The following is an 18,147-nucleotide window of genomic DNA, read 5'->3' on the forward strand; positions in this document are numbered from 1 at the left end:
CAGAGGCACGTGTTACTATCTTCATTTCACTGATGAAGAAATGGAAACTGAGTGACATTCATTCATCTACTTGTACATTCACTCATTCAAGAATTGTTTATTGAGTGCCTACTGAGTGCCACTTAGTACATAAAGTATTTGGATACAAAGTTAAATAAGGCATAGTCTCTGTTTCTTTTCTCCCTTAAGCAGAAATATACATTTTAACAGAAAATTTCTATAAAATATAGAACATAAGGAAGAAATATGTTCTTGAAAGCCCACCTGAATTCTTCCTTAACCTGAGCTCATGCTGTTGCCACATAAAGCATCAGTTCCCTGTCTTTGCATGTGGGTCCCCAGGGTGTATCCACCACTGACAGAGAAAGAGTTTTCCATGATTTTGCTTTTTGTGTTAACCAGGAGAGCTCTAGGCAACTGAGAGTCAGAGTCCATTCAGATAGCAAAATACGTGAGAGAAGGTTGACTGTATTTCCTTTTTGTTTATTTTTATCCTCTCTCTGAGAAAAGGGAAAAGAAAAGGTCCAATAATATTCAATGGATATTCACCAGCGTCTAATTTTGAAGAATGTATTGAATGGAAAGAAACTTAAATTTGGTGTCTCCATCCTCTTCTATCCCATTGATGTGAATATTTCAAATGGTTCACAAACTGCACACACAGACACATACACATACACACACACTCCTACAACAGCTGAGTCTGGGTTCAGGCTTCTAATCCTTCTCAGTCCAATGTCTCAGGTCCAACAGGTCAAAGTAGTCCTTGAAATGCATTAAGACCAATGAAGAGTAGTGAAACACTTGGGACTATGTACGTCAGTGGTAGGCCATTAAAGTGGTTATGATATACTATAAGGATAGGATTTTAGGCTCTCAGGAAGCTGTCAAAGAACTTATTGCTACTTCTTACTGTATCCCTGCCCTGTGAGCTCTTAGTTACCTATTTGATTGCTTTGCAGCATAAATGTAGGTGATTTCCTAAAGGTTTGACTTCACTAAACATTTGACCATTCCAGATTAATGGTTAATCTGGCTTCAGTAGCTCTTAATAATGTGTCTTTGTCCTCAGGGTCCTTGCTATGATTACCTTTAGACAAGGTTATCCTTGAGAATCCAGGCAAATGGGGGCTAGAAATACATCTTACAAAGCGTTCCTGTAGATTTAGAAAGCAAAATCTCTGACTTAGTTAAGGCTAAAAGCCAACACAAAGGAATGGATCTTGGCCTGAATATATCTTACAGCCTTAAATCGGCTACAACTAGACTCAGTCAAAGACTTCATTAGCCTTAGTGATCTGCTAAGAAATCCCATTTTCCAACTGTTACCTGATGAAACTTGAGAGGACCATTTAATACCTACCTTGAGGCTGACTACATGGAAGAGAATTACTGGTCTACTAGATGGCCTGATATCTGAGTCATATTTAGTATCAATCCTCAGTTTCTTGTACATGATTATACAGTGACTCACATGCCAAGATAAGGAGGTGGAAGAGTCACATGGCGTCTGTCACCTGAGAGAATTTGTAAGGAGAATGGGAATGAGTCTGTGTGAGCTGGAGCTCCCAAGAGCGCTTCTGGGCCTTTTCCACTTCCAGTGTATTTAGATAAATGTATACGGGCATTTCTGATGTTACCCTTAGCTGGATATAGGAAATTGAGTTATATGCAAATATGAAATGCAAATGAGAGTCACCGGTCTGTGCCTCTGCCACAGACCTAGGAATGAGAAAAGACAAGGATATAAGCAAACTGGCTATAATGTTCTAGTTTCCACCAAAGCTTTGGTCATGTTAGTGTAGATGAATCAGTGAATAAGTATCAATTACCTCATTCATATACCTCCTGCCTTTCTTTCTCAAGTATACCTAGACTTGTTGAATCTCACTTGAAATATACCTTAAGAATACAATTTGAATGCTAAAAGTTATAAACTCATAACTTCCCATTTGAGGAGGGATATCAGAATAAATTAACATTGTAGCAAGTCCTCTGTAGTCACTTTATCTTCATGAAGCATATCCTTATTATAAAAATATGTTATAAATGTATGTCTTTTCTATTATCTAATAGACAACACATAAGTATATACAAACATGTAACATGACTGTACATATCATATAACATATACATGTATAAGATACACGTGTTTTTCAAATCTATGTGACATATCACATATCTCTGCAGCACATGTATACATGTACACATATGTGATGCAAATATATGCATGCATGCAAAATGTTTATAGCACATGTTGCATGTAGCATATATGAATGTAATATGTATATATTTATGTATTATAAGGCATGTGTGCACAGTATGCACATATATAAATATACATTGCATATTTATGTGAGTAGGTAACTATATAACATATATCACATAAATATTTATAGCATACAAAATATATATCTACATAACATGTCTACCTAAACCATATGATATATATATATGTACATATCTCTATATAACAGAAGATGTAACTCTTCATAACTGTTCACAACTTTAGAATACATGGATAAAACACACACAAATAACAGTTTAAAAAATATTTGTACATGTATAATATATTATAAATGTGCTCCCCTTTCTCTTCCAAATTGAAATTCATAAATATGAAATGATTTCACATGCCATTTAAATGTTTCATAAAATGCCCTTTAATAAAAGAGAAATAGAAAGAAAGCAATTATAATAAAATAATATGTATTCCAATTTGGAAAATCTTGGACATGACTACACTAGAAGTCATGGTGATTAATTAGATTCTTTTCTTTACCCACTTACAATGACTAACTTTGGATTAGGAGTCATAAAAAGATCATAAGTCACTGCAGTCAAGCCAAAGAGGAAAATTAAAGAACTGAGGTATAAACAAATACTAGACTAAAAACTAGCATTAGGTTACATAATAACAGGCTGAATTTATCGGCATAATATGAGAGCAAGAGAGAAGTAATCCTAACTGAATTAGGGATATAATGCCAATCACCTTACCATATTTTTGCATACATGAATGGCCAGTGATACGCAAAACAGTCATGAGTGATGTAAGACAATTCTTTATTGTGTGAATGCTCAAACATTGCAGGACATTAGTATCCCTGGATCTCACCCACTAAATTCCAACAGCACATCCAACTATTGGGACAACCAAAATTGTCCCTGTAAATTTCCAAAGCACACTCAGGGACTAGACTTCTCTCCTTGAGAGCCACTGTTATGGGAAATGAACTAAATATTGCTTTTATCCAGATCTTCAACCTCCAATTAATGAATTTGAATGAGCAATAGCACACTATTTAATTTGAGATTAATAATTCTGTTCTGTTCGTATTTAGAGCAACTTAACAATGTTTCCATATGCTGAGTATTCTTAGCTGTCATATCATACATGTAATAATGTAAATAGGTCTCAAACATTTGGCACATTTGGTCTACTCAGGGTAGTGTAAAACTCTAGGAATGGTCAACATGTTAGTCTTGCCACCCAGACCACGTGAGCAATGAGGATAATGCCACAGTGATATATATATAGATGTCATACAGAAAGCAGCCTCAATAATTAACATCCTTTTGTACTCAATCTCATTACTAATGTGGTTCACATACGGCCTAGTGAAACTTTGTACACAGGAAAATTATATTAAAATATACGAAGAGATAGCTTTCAAGGGAAAATGTCACCAAAGTATAATATATAATCTCAGGGTTATCAAGAAGGAATAGTCTTTTAACTTTGCTTGGTGATTTGGGGGCAGCAGAGAATGACAGTATGAGCACGATTCAAAGACATTTTCTTAGGACTCATTTGCCCTCGCTTGCAAAGTCATTGCCCAAACTACCAAAACTTCCCAAATATAGGGTTTGAGATGACCACCCTGATTCCATGCATCCTTGTAACACTCGCTAAACAACAAGGAGTAAATAGAGATTTCATTGCTGGCATTCCTGTATCCAACCTAGGTGATGAGCTACATTTAAATGCTTCAAAGTCATAGAGAAGATCCAAGTGTGATTTGCATTTTGTTCTGAACAAAATCTTAAGCAGTCACATTTCATAGGTCAAAGAGAGTAAACTCATGGTAAGAACCATTGTGTGTGTTATCTACTCTTATGTGAAAATGTATGGGGACGTGCTGGACTTCTATTTGTCATTGGTTAATAGTAACAGCAAACATTTATGGAGCATTTATAACATGCCAAGTATTTTTTCAAGTGCTTCACTGAAACTAAACCATTTAATCCAGACAACAACTTTCTGTAGTATTTTCTATTTCTCCAAGTTACAGATGAGAAATTGGGGTCCAGAGACATTGAGTAAGTTGTCCAAGGTTACATATTAGGAAATAATACATGTGATTCAGATCCATATAGTCTTGTTGCACAGCCTTCTCTTTTAACCAATATACCCTATCATCTCTGTCATTCTTTACTGTCCTGCAAAACAGATGTATCACCTATGTTTTAAGAATTAATGAGAAAAATTTTGTGGTTGGCTAATCTGGTCTTGATGCCTGATTATAAAAAAGCAAAAGAATAAAAATCAATAGCGTTGTCAAAAATCTATTTCCTATTTCTAAAATAACTTTTAATTTTCTCACTAGCCTTAAAAAAAGTGTCTTTTTTAAAAAAAGCAACTGACTTTCTGTCTTATAAAATGTCTACCTTGCATAATGTCAGAGAAACTCATTCTAATGATGCCCAGGAAAGCTAAGATTAATTGGAATTAAATCTAATTGAAGGCTATGGAAACTATGTTCTTTTGGTTATCAGATCCACTCTTCTGTTTGCATGGATCAGCATCCTACCTATTTTTCTGACTCCCAAAAGTATTAGAAGCCACAAGCACAGCTCGCTCCATTTCTCTTCCCTTTTTATGCCTCCCCTTTTCCTTGTAACCAGCATTATCCATGGGGAGGTTCCACATGGGATTTTCCAAGAGGCCAGGCCAGCTTGACACACAGGGCTCTTCCTTACTCAGCCCAACCCCAACCCTTTTCCACCTCCTGCTTCCCCTCTTGGTGGAACACACCACACCCCTCATCCTTTTGATTGTGTGTGCTTTTCCCTTTCATTACTGCTAATGGCTCTGAATGGGTCTCTTATGTGAAAGGAGAGACAATAGTCTTCATTTAATGGGATATTTACAATAGGAAAAAGAATTTTAAAAAGAGAAAGTGGGAGAGACAGTTATAGCAAGAGGCTTGACTGTGAAGCCTCTTTTATTAGGGGTCTGGCACCCTACATACCTTTTCCTGGCCATCAGCCAAGCTCTCCTTCACTCCAGAGCGGCCCTTGAGTTTTGCTACAGTTTCCATATGATGCCACAGCAGCCAGGCTCTGTGGTGTGACTCATTTCCGCAGTGAGAGTGCTCCAGTACATTAACAGCTTTGTCTTTTTTGATCAAGTGAGACCAGGGCATCCATTCTCATGGCCAGTGTTTTCAGATGATTCATCTTTTCCCAGGCACACCTGCTTGGAGGACAGAACGCTGCCTGTAGAGGAAGCTGCTGAGCCTGATTTCATTGGAAGAGTACGTGAAGAAGGGGTAACTGAGACCCCGGGGCTACTTTGGCCCAGGCATGGTTCTTGTGAGAATTTGAAAACTGTCCCCTTTGAGCCAGTGGATTAGGAAAAGTCACCTCTCTCAGTGGACACATCCCTACAGACCCCCACCTCAGTGGGACCTCAGTCCACACTCACTTTGCACAAATGCAGGACTTCATGCAGCAACTGGAGCAGGATTTGATGTCTCTAACAGCCATTTGAGCTTCAGCTGACAATAGCAGTGACATAGTGCCGTGGCAGAGGGCATGGTACCCACACCCAGGCTGTGTCTAGAGTTTGAATCTTGGGTTTACCATTTGTTAGCTGTGCAGGTCTATTATCTTGGGCAGGTTATTTACTTTTTCCATGTCTCAGTTTCCTTATCTGTGAAATGGTTATGCAATAATAGCATCTAATTCAGAGGTCACTGGAAGGATTACGTGAGGAAACTTATAGCAAGAATGCAGAACAATGCCAACCATAAAGAAAGCTCTCATCAAATGCTGTCTGTTGTGATTTATAAATAGCAGAGTGCTAAAGCAACCTAGACCTTAGCAAAAATAGAAAATTGCTGATGTTACCTCCAGGAATTCCAGCCTCACCCTTCTGTACATTTTTTAATGATGCAAATTCTCCCCATTTATGAATAAAATAATAATGGCTGACTTTTACTTTGTGTTTATTATATGTCAGATTCTATGTTAGATACTTTGCAAATACGATATTGTTTAGTCATCCCAACAAATTTCTGAAGTAGGTTCTTCTATTAACCCTGTTTTTCAGATGAAGAGCCTGATGCTCATGGAAGCTGAGCAACTTGTCTAAGGTCCAAAAGCCAGCAAGTGGCTCAGGTGGCATTTGGGAAAACCTCTTATCTGTTTAAATATGCATAAATTTAATACCCTAATCTTTTTTCTTTCCTACTTTCATGTCGTAAAATTGTACATTTCTTAATATTCATGTTGACTTCTTTCTGAAAGCAGAGATCATAGTATAGCCCCTTAAGAATTTACAGATAGTTTGGTATGACTGCCTATTTAGAAATAAAATGAAAGTGGTAAACTTATAAATGAAAACATCCTACCCACAATGGTATGAGTATAAAAGAAAGTGTTAATGCATTGCCCCTCCCAAGGGGCACATTTAGTGTGGAATAAAGAAATCAGTCACATCCTCTTAAATGCCAGCGAGGCTGGTGGAGATGGGTTGAGGCTCTGGGGGTTGCTCAGTGTCTTCAAAATCAAAGCATTATCAGTCATAACCAGTTTTGTGTATTTTTAAGTCTGGTTCTATCTTGTGTCCTGGCTAGTTTTTCTTTTTTTTTCTTTTTCTTTTTTTTTTTTTTTTTTTTTGTTGTTGTTTGTTTTATGTTTTTTGAGACAGAGCCTCACTCTGTGCCCAGGCTGGAGTGCAGTGGTGTGATCTCGGCTCACTGCAAGCTCCGCCTCCCAGGTTCACGCCATTCTCCGGCCTCAGCCTCCCGAGTAGTTGGGACTACAGGCACCCGGCACCACGCCCAGCCACTTTTTTGGATTTTTAGTAGAGATGGGGCTTCGCTGTGTCAGCCAGGATGGTCTCGATCTCCTGACTTTTTGATCTGCCAGCCTCGGCCTCCCAAAGTGCTGGGATTACAGGCTTGAGCCACCGCATCCGGCTTATGTCCTGGCTAGTTTTTCAAGTAGCACCTATTAGTATTAGTATTTTAATATAGATAGCTTTGCTAGCAGACTATATTTTTCTCATTCTTTTCCTAGCCTAGTATTTAATTTGTCTCTTTCTTATTTTATTTATTCAATTTTCTTCAAATTGCACCATTTGTTACCTGGCCTGAGGGAGCACTGGCTATTAAAACTGCACTAATAATTTTAATTGACTTAAAATTATGTAAGAATAGCACAACAGCCAAGAAGTATGGGGTCTCCAAATAGGTGCAACCGCAGAGAGAATGTGTTGAACAAAGCAAGGTGGCTTTAGGTTCTGAACCCCAAATTCAGCAGGATGTTATTGAAGAGGAGATGGTCTCATTAGGAAGCCCATATGGGCCACATTGCAATGCAGTTATTCTTCTATTTTAGTATACACTATAGTGGAAAATTTAAGTTTCCAAAACAAATCATTGGGGTGGGAGTGCCATGAGGTGCAATTATTTACTGTATAAAAGTTGTCTCCGTTGAATATACCCTAAGAATATTTAAAATTTGATTTAAAAACTATGTATACGCAATTGTTTCAGACTGTACCTTCACTATAGCATAAAATGCATCTAAACATGTCTATAACTCTGACTAACCCTGTTCTAACATCAACTCTAACAAGAAGTTTAAAAAAGAAAAAAGAAAGTAAAGGTATTGGAAGTATCTACTGTATTTCAGAAAGGTAATTTATACGTGGGCATTTGAAAAGTGCTGAAAAGACAATTGCCTTTCAAATGCTATTGGGTAGCTGTTGTAGTCTCAATTTTTCTCTTCTTAAAGTGGGAGAACACTGATACCTGATCCAGCAAGCTTTGTAAGTGGAAAGAGATGATGTATGAAACAGCATTTTGACTGTCACAGTGCATGATATATTTATGAGGAATAACATGGTCATGCTTTATGGAAGGCCTATATGTTCTAGTGTCAGCCCCCAGAAAGTGGAGTCTGGTGGAATGATTGCACCACACAGGCAATCCTAGCCATAACATGATGGCAGCCATTTACTCTCCTTAAGATCAAACTGGAGAAAATTATAGTTATACAACATATGGGAAATCTTAGGGATTATTAAATGCAACTTGTATATTTTACAATAGAAAAGTTAGGGGCCAGAGAATAGTAAGTACAGGCCCAATGTCGCCATCTAATTACAGGCTGTGGCAATATTAGAACTCACATCTCTCAGTGGTTCACCATATGGTTTTCTCTGCAATATCACTCTCACTACTTAGAAGTAGTGTGACATCTTCATTTCCTAGCACTACTCCTCATTTCCATTTTAGTCAGGACATATTACCTAACGGATTTTGGAGGGAGTAGTACATTCATGTGCAGTGCCACCCAAATGGCATACAAATTATTTCATCCAAAATACAGGCTTAATTGCATATTAGGCTAATAAATAACATATATCTAATTAAAAGCTATTTCCCAGTAGATAACTAATGTTATAGAAATGCAATACCTTCCCAGTAGATAACTGATGTTATAGGGGTGCATTAGAATTTAGGATTTAGTTCTGCCTTGCGACTATTTTAGCTATAGTGGAAAAGGCCCACAGTCTCCTTCCAAAGACCTTGTAGTACTTAGAGCACACCTGTATTAGATCACACGTTATCTCCAGCTGTCAGGATGGCAGCTGACAACTATCAATTATTGTATCTCTAACAATAAGCACAGTACTCGAGTACTTAGTAAGTGCTAAATGAAAGTTTGATAAATGAAAGAGGAAAATGAGTGAATGGACAAATGATAGCCTGTTGGGCTGGGGTTGAGGCAAGATACAAGTCTTGGGAAGGTTATGATAAATCAGACCAAGTTCTTATTTCAGCAGGATCTTTTTCATTAGACTCCTCCGCACTAGTCCCTTCTAGGGTCTTGAGTATTGAGCTCTTGATTGGAACCTTGGTAACAACTGCTATGTGACTTTAGAAAGCTCTCCTTCTGTAGTCTCCATCTTATTTTAAAAATAAAGTGCCTGAATCTGATGAGAAACTGAGTTGCTTGTTAGTCTAGGCTAAGGCTGGCGGATTAGTCACACATGACAAAATGACGAAATGGGCTGGGGAGACACAGACATGATGAATACAAGCGTTGAGAAAAGTCTTACTGGAGGATGGATACAAGAGATTTTATCATACTATACTCCATACTTTTGGTATGTGTGAAATTGTCCATATAGAAAATATAAATAAGTTTTGTTTTGCTTTGTTTATGAGCAACTAGGCTTCTGAGTAGAAGTTAGAACTAGAGCAGCAAAATATATTGAATTTGGGAATTGGGTCTGTTCTATAGCAGCACCAAGAAGAATGCCCCATGGAGACTTAATGGTGTCTGGAGGTGCCACTGACATCTCTTCTGTTGACTCCTGTGCCTTTGAATGCAGTCTTCATTGGTGTTGGGAAGCTCGGGCTTGTTAGGGTAGATCCTCCTCTTTTACCCCAGTACTTTTGTCACCCTCCATCCCCTGTAACTTTGATAACCATGGGCATTGACAGTGATAGAAACTTGGGTCAGGTTGGGAGGCTTGGTTACTTCTGAATTGGATGAGGGTTTTTCCTTATTTCAGCAGGATCCTTTTCATTAGACTCCTCCCCACTAGGGCCGTTCTAGAGTCTTGAGAACTAAGCTCTTGATTGGAATCTTGATAACAACTGGCTACTACTATGTGACTTTAGAAAGCTGACCCCGCCTCTGTGGTCTCCATCTCATGATTTTCAAAATAAAGTATCTGAATCTGATCGGATATTTCAAAGACATGCCTCTACCCATCAACATTTTGCTATTCTTTGTTGCCAAGCACAGATTTGGTCTGAACATTCTTCTCAATGTAGTATGACAACTGGTAATATCTGGCACCTCTATCACAAAATTTCTGAGTTCATTTTAAATGAGCATGTTAAAATACTAAATGCCCACGTTCTGGTTTCTTGTATATTTTAGGTTGACCTCTGGTCACAAATTCAGGTGACTGAAATTAGATGATCTTCTCCATGTAACTTTAGATCTTAACTGATTATATTTTTGTTTGCTACATTCAAAAATTAACTCATACCATGTAGTCTCTCAAAGTTATCTATCCATTTATTTATTTATTAAATGAATATGGAGTCCTCACATTGCATCCTCTCATTTCCTGGGTAAATAAAAAGCTGAATTAGACGATGACCTTGTCCTCTGTTCATAAACTCAAAGAGACAAAACTGCTCAGATATATTTTGCAAGGTTACTTGCTACAGCTTGAATTTTATGGGAGCTGGCATTAGATTACAGAGTAAGCCATACAGCTGAGGCGCAGTTAAATGTGGTACATCTGTCTTGGCTTCTAATAGACGTGCACTGATGGAAGTAGTGGGCATTTGGAGGGGGAGTATCTGTACTCTTTATGAAAGTGAAAGGATTAGTGCAAGATTTAGTCTGTAATCTATAGTACACATTAAAACTTCTTCCACTGTAGTATTTAAAAACTTGACACCAGTTCCATCTTTTCAATGAAGAAATATACATGCAAAGGACTGAAGTGTATTTCTTAAGTAGCCACTTTCACTTCATAGAAAATCTTGGACCAGAAAGCACAATTCCATGTTTTCTAAGCTACCACAAAGTTATAATTTCTACTATTAATTAGGTCTGTTTTTCTTTCCACTAACATAAATATACATGCAAAGAACTGAAGTGTATTTCTTAAGTAGCCACTTTCACTTCATAGAAAATCTTGGACCAGAAAGCACAACTCCTTGTTTTCCAAGCTACCACAAAATCATAAATTCTACTATTAATTAGGTCTGTTTTTCTTTCCAGTAACTTAAATCATCCACCATCCCTCACCATCAACTGATCCAAATTTTTCAGACTGCAGAAAAACTTATCGTACAATTGCTCATCAATCCACATTGTGAAATAACTGAAAATCCTTGCAAGTGTTGCAAGCATTGTATAAGAGCTAAGCCTGTCATTTTTTATTTATGCTGTCTTTCCCACCTGGAAAACTTTGATTATGGGGCATTTCAAAGGGGCCGCACACTAGGACAGTTAAAGAGGGTTAAATGACTGTGCTTAACTGAAGATTGTTTAGGTGCAATTCTAAATGCTCGCTGTGTGCAATGAAAAAAATAAGCCTTAATTAGCTTGCTGGAAGACTGCTTTTGTTTTCACTCTTTTAAAAAAAGTGTTGGGGGGAGCCCACATTAGCAATGTTTTGGAAAGTATTTCATTTACATATTTAATTTCTTGCAATGCGGTATCAATATGTTCCCTTTAAAGTAAAAAAAAAAAAAAAAAAACTATTGCCAATAACTTAGTTTCATGTATTGAGATAGATATCACATCCAATTTCTATATGCCTGTGAAAGACACCCCCAAAACTACACACAAATGATATAATTTCATAAATGTAGATGCACCTAAGTAGATATGAAAAGGAGGGAAATGTACAATTGTAAAAATACATAGCTAGAAAGCCTCTTTTATCAGAGATAACATTGAATTCTATAGAATACCCTGGTGCCTACTTTCTGCACCTGCACCCAATACACTGAGCAAGAAAATGCAAATGAACAGAAGGAAGAGTACAGAGTATGACAAAAAAAGGAGTGTAGAAAATGCCTGATTTCATGCCTGCCTTCTAAATAACTCTAAAGTTTTAATTTATTTTCTTAACATATTGACCAATGGTGACATTTCTAACAAAGCACATATAATTGGGCCAGAGTAAAAATAAATTAGTGTGTATAAAAGGAAGAGGGAGCCAATGTTTTCTTGGTCTCTTGACATTATCTACCACTGTCCAATTCCCTGTTGTTTTCCTCCTTTCCTTTGTTTCAATTTAATTCTATCCAGTTCAAGAAGTACTCCTAGAGTATATGCTGTGTGCGAAGCACTAGACCTGGTACAAGAACTCGAGAAACAAATAAGATGATGCTCTCGTTGCCAAAGAACTCAAAGGTGGAAGAGAGCAGCTGCACTTGCCTCACTGTACCATAGTTTACAACAAAAAAGTGAATCCAAAAAGGATTCAGAAATGGAAAGTGAAGGTGACTGTTAGGGTAAGTCTTTCCAAATGAATAGATACATGAAACAAGTGTTCAGGGATAAAAGGTACTTAGCTGGAGGAATAAAGGAGGAAACAGCATTCCAGAAAGTTATAAAGTAGAGAGAGAATCCAGATTTCCAAAGGAAATGTAAGTAGTCTAGTGAGATTATAATGTAGATTTTAAGGTAACAAACACCAAATTATGAGCAGGGGAAAAATATGGGATCCAGAAAATAAATAGGAAAAAATAATTTTGAAAGGTATTGGGTAATCGTAGGTAGAAGTGAAAGCTGAATGAATTACACATAAGGCTCACATAATTTTTAAAGGATATTTAGGACATTTCTTTTGATAACCAACTGAAAATAAAACTCAGGCACCATCATCAGTTCAATAATATGGACTGGATATCACTATGTACCAGTACTGTTCCTGGTCCTGCAAGAATGGAAGTGAGCCAGATGACTCAGATCCCTGCTCCAGTGGGGCTTATGGGCTGGTAAGGGGAACTGACACTAAAACTAAACAGAGAGATGAACAAGGGAGTCTCAGATCATGAAGACATGAGGACAAGTTAGTGGCATAAGGCGAGTGATCACTGAAGAGGGTGCGCTTAAGGGATGCCCTTTCTGAGAGACTTTTTGCACAGAAACTTTAATAAAGTGCAGAAATTAGATGTTGGAAGATCTGGGAGCAGAGTTTTCCTGAAGGAAATAGCATAATTGACAACACAATGAGCTTGTATTGTTGCAAGCAAAGCAAGAAAGGTAGCCTGACTAGAGCAAAGTAAGCAAGGGAAAGAGCGGGAGGACAAGAAGTCAGGGAAGTTGGAATGGAGCAAACCATGAAGGGCTTTGCAGGCCATGGTAAGAAATTTGAACTTTATTCTCAGCATAATGGAAACATTGATTAGTTTTCATTGGAGGGGCAATATGATCTTATTTGAATGCTCCCTTTGCTTTGTTCCAATATTTGTGGTCACATAATGTGCATACAATTCACATCCATCATGAAGGATCTACAGACTATGTTTCATGTGTTCAAGACAGAAACAATACCTCTATGTGACTCTCCAAAGATGACTACTATCAATTCCTTTCCTTTCTATGTACACATGTTGCTCCTAATATCAAGGGATAGAGTCACATTTCCCTTTCTTTGAATCTAAGCTGGATTTAGTGACTTGCTTGACCAATATAGTGTGGCAGAAGTGATAGTATGATTTCCAAAGGCTAGGTCACAGAATTTCTTACATTTTTCACTGGATCTCTTTGGAAGCTCTTTTTTGGAATGCTCCTGCTAAAATCCCAGCTACCTCATAATATAAAACCTAAGCTACATGGAAGGGTCATGTGTAGGGTACCTCAGTAGAAAGCTCCAACTGAGCTCCCAACTGACAGCCAGCATCAGGGGCCAGCCGTGGCTGGACTGGATAAACATCAAGTCCAGTCAAGACTTGAGATGACTGTGGTCCCAGCCAACATCTGACTACAATTTTACAAAAGTCGCCAAGCAAGAACTTCTCAGGCGAGCCCATAAGATTATGAAATATGGGAGATGTTAACAAACAATAGTTTTAAACTTGGGGTGGTTTATAATGCAGTAGTAGTTGATCAGAATGGTCTCTTTTGCTAAGAGATTACAATCTATTCCAACCATTCTCCTGATGCCAAATTTGGTACTCCAGACATCACTTATCCCTCACTCTCTGTTTTTTTTTCTCTTTGGTTTTTCCTAAATTTCAGAGGTTTTCTTGTGAACTAGAAGCAGGTTGTTTCTTCACATACTCTTGACTTAAATTCAGGAATAAGTCAGCCATCCAGTTCCAGATGTCCCAGAGCTGAGCTCAATGATCTCTCATAAGAGCCATGAAGAACATCTGATCATGAATTATCTTCCACAGGGCATTCTGCTAATGCCTCCCTGCCTCTTTTTTCTTGCAGTTTCAGGCATCTTCATTTAAGTATTTTATTGTTATTGTCAATCAGTCAAATGATGTTCATCTTTATTGGCAGCAGTTGGTGACTGCATTTTTACATCACCGTGATTCTGCAAATGTGTATATTTTATTCAGATTAGATAACCATGACTGTAAAACACAGGATATTCATTGATGAATTGATCATCACAGAGTGAGATCTCTTCTTTTTAACATATCAAGGCAACCGAAGTCTGATTATGTCATTTGCTATCATATATTAGATTGGCAATAGTTTATAATTAGTATTTGTATATTACTTACTGCTGAAGTAACTGGTAACAAAAACTGTGTTCTTTAACCTTATTCTGAATCAACAAGTCAATGAGCTTTAGATAAGGATGGCTATAAATGTAACTCTTTCCATATCCATAAACATGGATAAAGACAGGATTATGTAGAACAGAGAAAAAATAAAACCCCTGACCTCACACAACATTAAGATCTTTTCAGAAAAAAAAAAGGAAAAAATAGAGCAGATATCCTGTGGAACCTTCATGTCCTTCCATTCTTGGAGGTAAAAGGCTGAAGCCAATCTCAAACCATAGGAAACATTTCGACTTGGAGTTACAGTGACTGAGTTTAAGTCAACAATTAGCGCCAGTCGTCTTTTGGCTCAGCAACCCATATGGAAATCAGTCCTAATAAATGATTTCCTATGGTCTTTCTAATCTTACACAAAGTAATTCTTTATTGCCTTACTAGGTTTATTAAAAAAGGATTTTGATGGCTCTAAATAGCTATCAATTAACTTTCTATTTCCTGTTATAAAATGTGAACATTACAATAGTCTTGAGTCACCCATGAACCCAAGGGAAAAAAATCACTTTCGTCATCTGACCTCCTTTACATGGGGCATAAATGTGGCCTTTATATATTGCTAATCATAACCACAATAGGACTAATCATGTTCTGATACCAAGTTAACTTGAGGAATTAGAAGAGTTCTTTCTAAGTCTTTAAAAATCTGAATGCAACCCAGAAGTTACCCAGAGGAAGTCTTCTTTGGAGGGCTTGGTTTTGACAGAACCGAGTCTGAGGAAGGGGCCTTCTGTGATTGGTGGCACTCTGGTGTTTTTTCATATGTTGCTCTTAAAAAATATTGAAGTTTCTGTTGAATTATTTTTCCTAATGATGAAAAACAGCTGAAATTAATGAATGTTGTGAATTTAAATAACATCACACCATTAGTCATAAATATCTCAATAATAAAGAAGCATATTACCATTAACATTTCAAATGATCAACAGAGCTGCTCAAGCTACATTTTTTACTGCGCAAATTTATCAGTTCAAGGTTGGCTCACATTATTGTGCCCTGTCAATTCATATTATTTGACTGCAAGATACACCAACATATTTTGTTTTGAATAACTGCTAGTTTTTCTAAAGTGATCTATTTGGGAAGGAGGTGGACAGAGGGAGGACTGAGGAAATAGAGTTAACCTAATTACAATATTGTGTTATTTTTCGTTTTAGTAATTTGTACAGGATGTCTTGAAATGTCTTTTTGTAAAGAAAATGTAGGCTTTTTCTTTATCAGGCAGAGTAAATGAAAATGCTAATTGATTTTAAATGAAATTATTTAGGTTAATTTTAATTTTTTGATGTTTGAAGGCAAAGTATCCCTATGCACTTATAAATAGTGCAAGTCTGACATATGTTAAGACTATTTGGTCAGATCACCTAAGTTTTATGAAGAAGGCTGGGTGGTGGGAGCCCTCAAAGGAAAGGCAGGTACTAGTGTTTCCCCCATGGCATGCTGCTCTGCTTTGCTGCATGGGAGTCCTGGCCTGCAATTCCTTTCCTCCATTTGATGCCTTAGAGAGGAACATCCTATCTTTATGTCAGCATCTGCTCAGGGGTAACCTTTCTGAAACCTTCCCTAATTTTAATATTTTGAGGTTTTCTACCACTCAGCTTCCAGAGTCTCTGTAGCACCTCTAGTAGTGGGCTCATCTTCCCCCAATTCTATCCCCTTCTTCTGACTAAAAAATAAGGAAATATAAAAAAAAAAGTCTATGGCCCCCTTAGGGCAGAGATTATGTCTTATTCCCGTTTCCCTCTTTATAGCCCATGGATTTAGTACTGGCAGCTATAGATACTTCATAATGAAAAGGCTGTTCCTAAATGGAAGTCATTTTGTAGAAGTTGGATCTTCTTTCAAACATGGTTACTATGCTGGGAAATACTGAAATTTCTTACCATTTAAACCAATAACTTGTATGATTCTCTTATCTGTCACAGTTAACCTTGGTTCATAATGTTGAAAGGTTTAAATGCCCTATGAAAGGTGATATGGTTTGGCTGTGTCCCCACGCAAATCTCATCTTGAATTGTAGTTCTCATAATCCCCACATGTCATGGGGGGGATCCAGTTGGAGGTAATTGGATCATGGGGGCAGTTACCTCCATGCTGTTCTCGTGGTAATGAGTGAGTTCTCACAAGATCTGATGGTTTCTAAGGGGCTTTTTCCCTTTTGCACTTCTCCATGCTGTCACGATGTGAAGAAGGACATTTGCGTCCCTTTCCACCATGATTATAAGTTTCCTGAGGCCTCTAAAATCATGCTGAACTAATTCAACCTCTTTCCTTTATAAATTACTCAGTCTTGGGTATGTCTTTGTTAGCAGTGTGAGAACAGAATAATATGAAAGGGATGAGGCATAAGAGAATAAGAATCATCCCTCCCTAAAGTTGAGGGAGTAGAATATTTCCAAATAGATAAATAATACTTCTTAGTTTGTTGATCACTGATGTACATAAACTGTGCATGCTTATTTAAGATAAGGGATGATGTAGATAGGTTGTTTTCTAACGTTAGCGTTTGTAGATCGGCTGAAATACTTATTAAAAATGCAGATACTCATTCATCAGGGATCGTGGGGCTCAGCCACATGCATATTAAACAAGGATTCCATGTAAGTCTGATACTGGTGCCAGCCAACTGTACTTTGAAGACACACTACTGTGGATGAGAAGCTTATGTGCTTAGGAACTAGTTTTCACTTATGTTTCTATGTAATTCTGTATGACTTTTTTTTTCTCTCTCTCTCATCCACTTAGAATACAACATCACCAGGACAAAGATCTGATCTTTTACTTTCTTCTTAACTCCATTGCACTGAATTCAGCACTCTGCCCGTATGGTACCCTCGGGGCAGGCATGGATGGAAGATCCTTTCTGTTCTTAGTTTATATGAGGCTAGGAGAAAGGGTGAAATCTGAGGTGGGCAACAGAACACAGAGGGCTTCACTTTTCTCAGGTGTCATATAGATATTTCTGTTTTTTAATACCCGCACATACTAACAAGGCAGATGAAAGACAGGACTTACCTGACTCCAGGGATGAGCCTGAACCCTGATCCTCACTGATAGGCTCCTTGTGAGGGCCTCCTGCCTTTCTTTCCCCTTCATCTATTTTACCTGCCTCAGATACACTGCTCTCCTGCCATATGTGACTTCTTGGAGGTTCCCTAATATTGTAATGACCTCTTTCACAGTGTCCATGTACATGCCACCTCCTACCTAAAAGGACTTTATAACTTTGACTTTCCTGTTAATGCCTACTCAGTTTTTAATGCTCAATTCCATTATCACCTCCAGTGGGAAGCCTAAAGTGACAAAGTCAGCTGTTCTGATGTGTTTGATTCCTCTCTTTTCAAATGCTCATCAGGCTATCATAAAAAGCTAACAGTAGCTAACCTCAAATGTATTAGCTCATTTAATTGTTTTAACAACCTTATGAGGCATTTTTCCATTTTACAGATGAATGACTGATGCATTGAGAGGTGAGGTAACTTGCCCAAGTCTACACACAAGTAGTAACTAAGAGTTAGGATTCCAACTGATGTAGCCTGTCTCTTGCCCCAAGCTCTAAACATTTATA

General features: G+C 37.6%; 1 long non-coding RNA gene across 1 annotated transcript in view; it reads left to right on the top strand.

Moving 5' to 3' along the window:
• The first annotated feature begins 4,546 nt into the window (after window positions 1-4,546).
• Window positions 4,547-18,147, top strand: part of LOC110743081 — a 34,632-nt gene continuing 21,031 nt past the window's right edge. Inside the window, exon 1 of the long non-coding RNA XR_002521583.2 lies at window positions 4,547-6,405. This is a non-coding gene — a long non-coding RNA (uncharacterized LOC110743081). The remainder of the gene's footprint in view (window positions 6,406-18,147) is intronic.

Source organism: Papio anubis, chromosome 6 (genome assembly GCF_008728515.1).
Source record: "Papio anubis isolate 15944 chromosome 6, Panubis1.0, whole genome shotgun sequence".
In the NCBI taxonomy this organism is placed as follows: domain Eukaryota; kingdom Metazoa; phylum Chordata; class Mammalia; order Primates; family Cercopithecidae; genus Papio; species Papio anubis.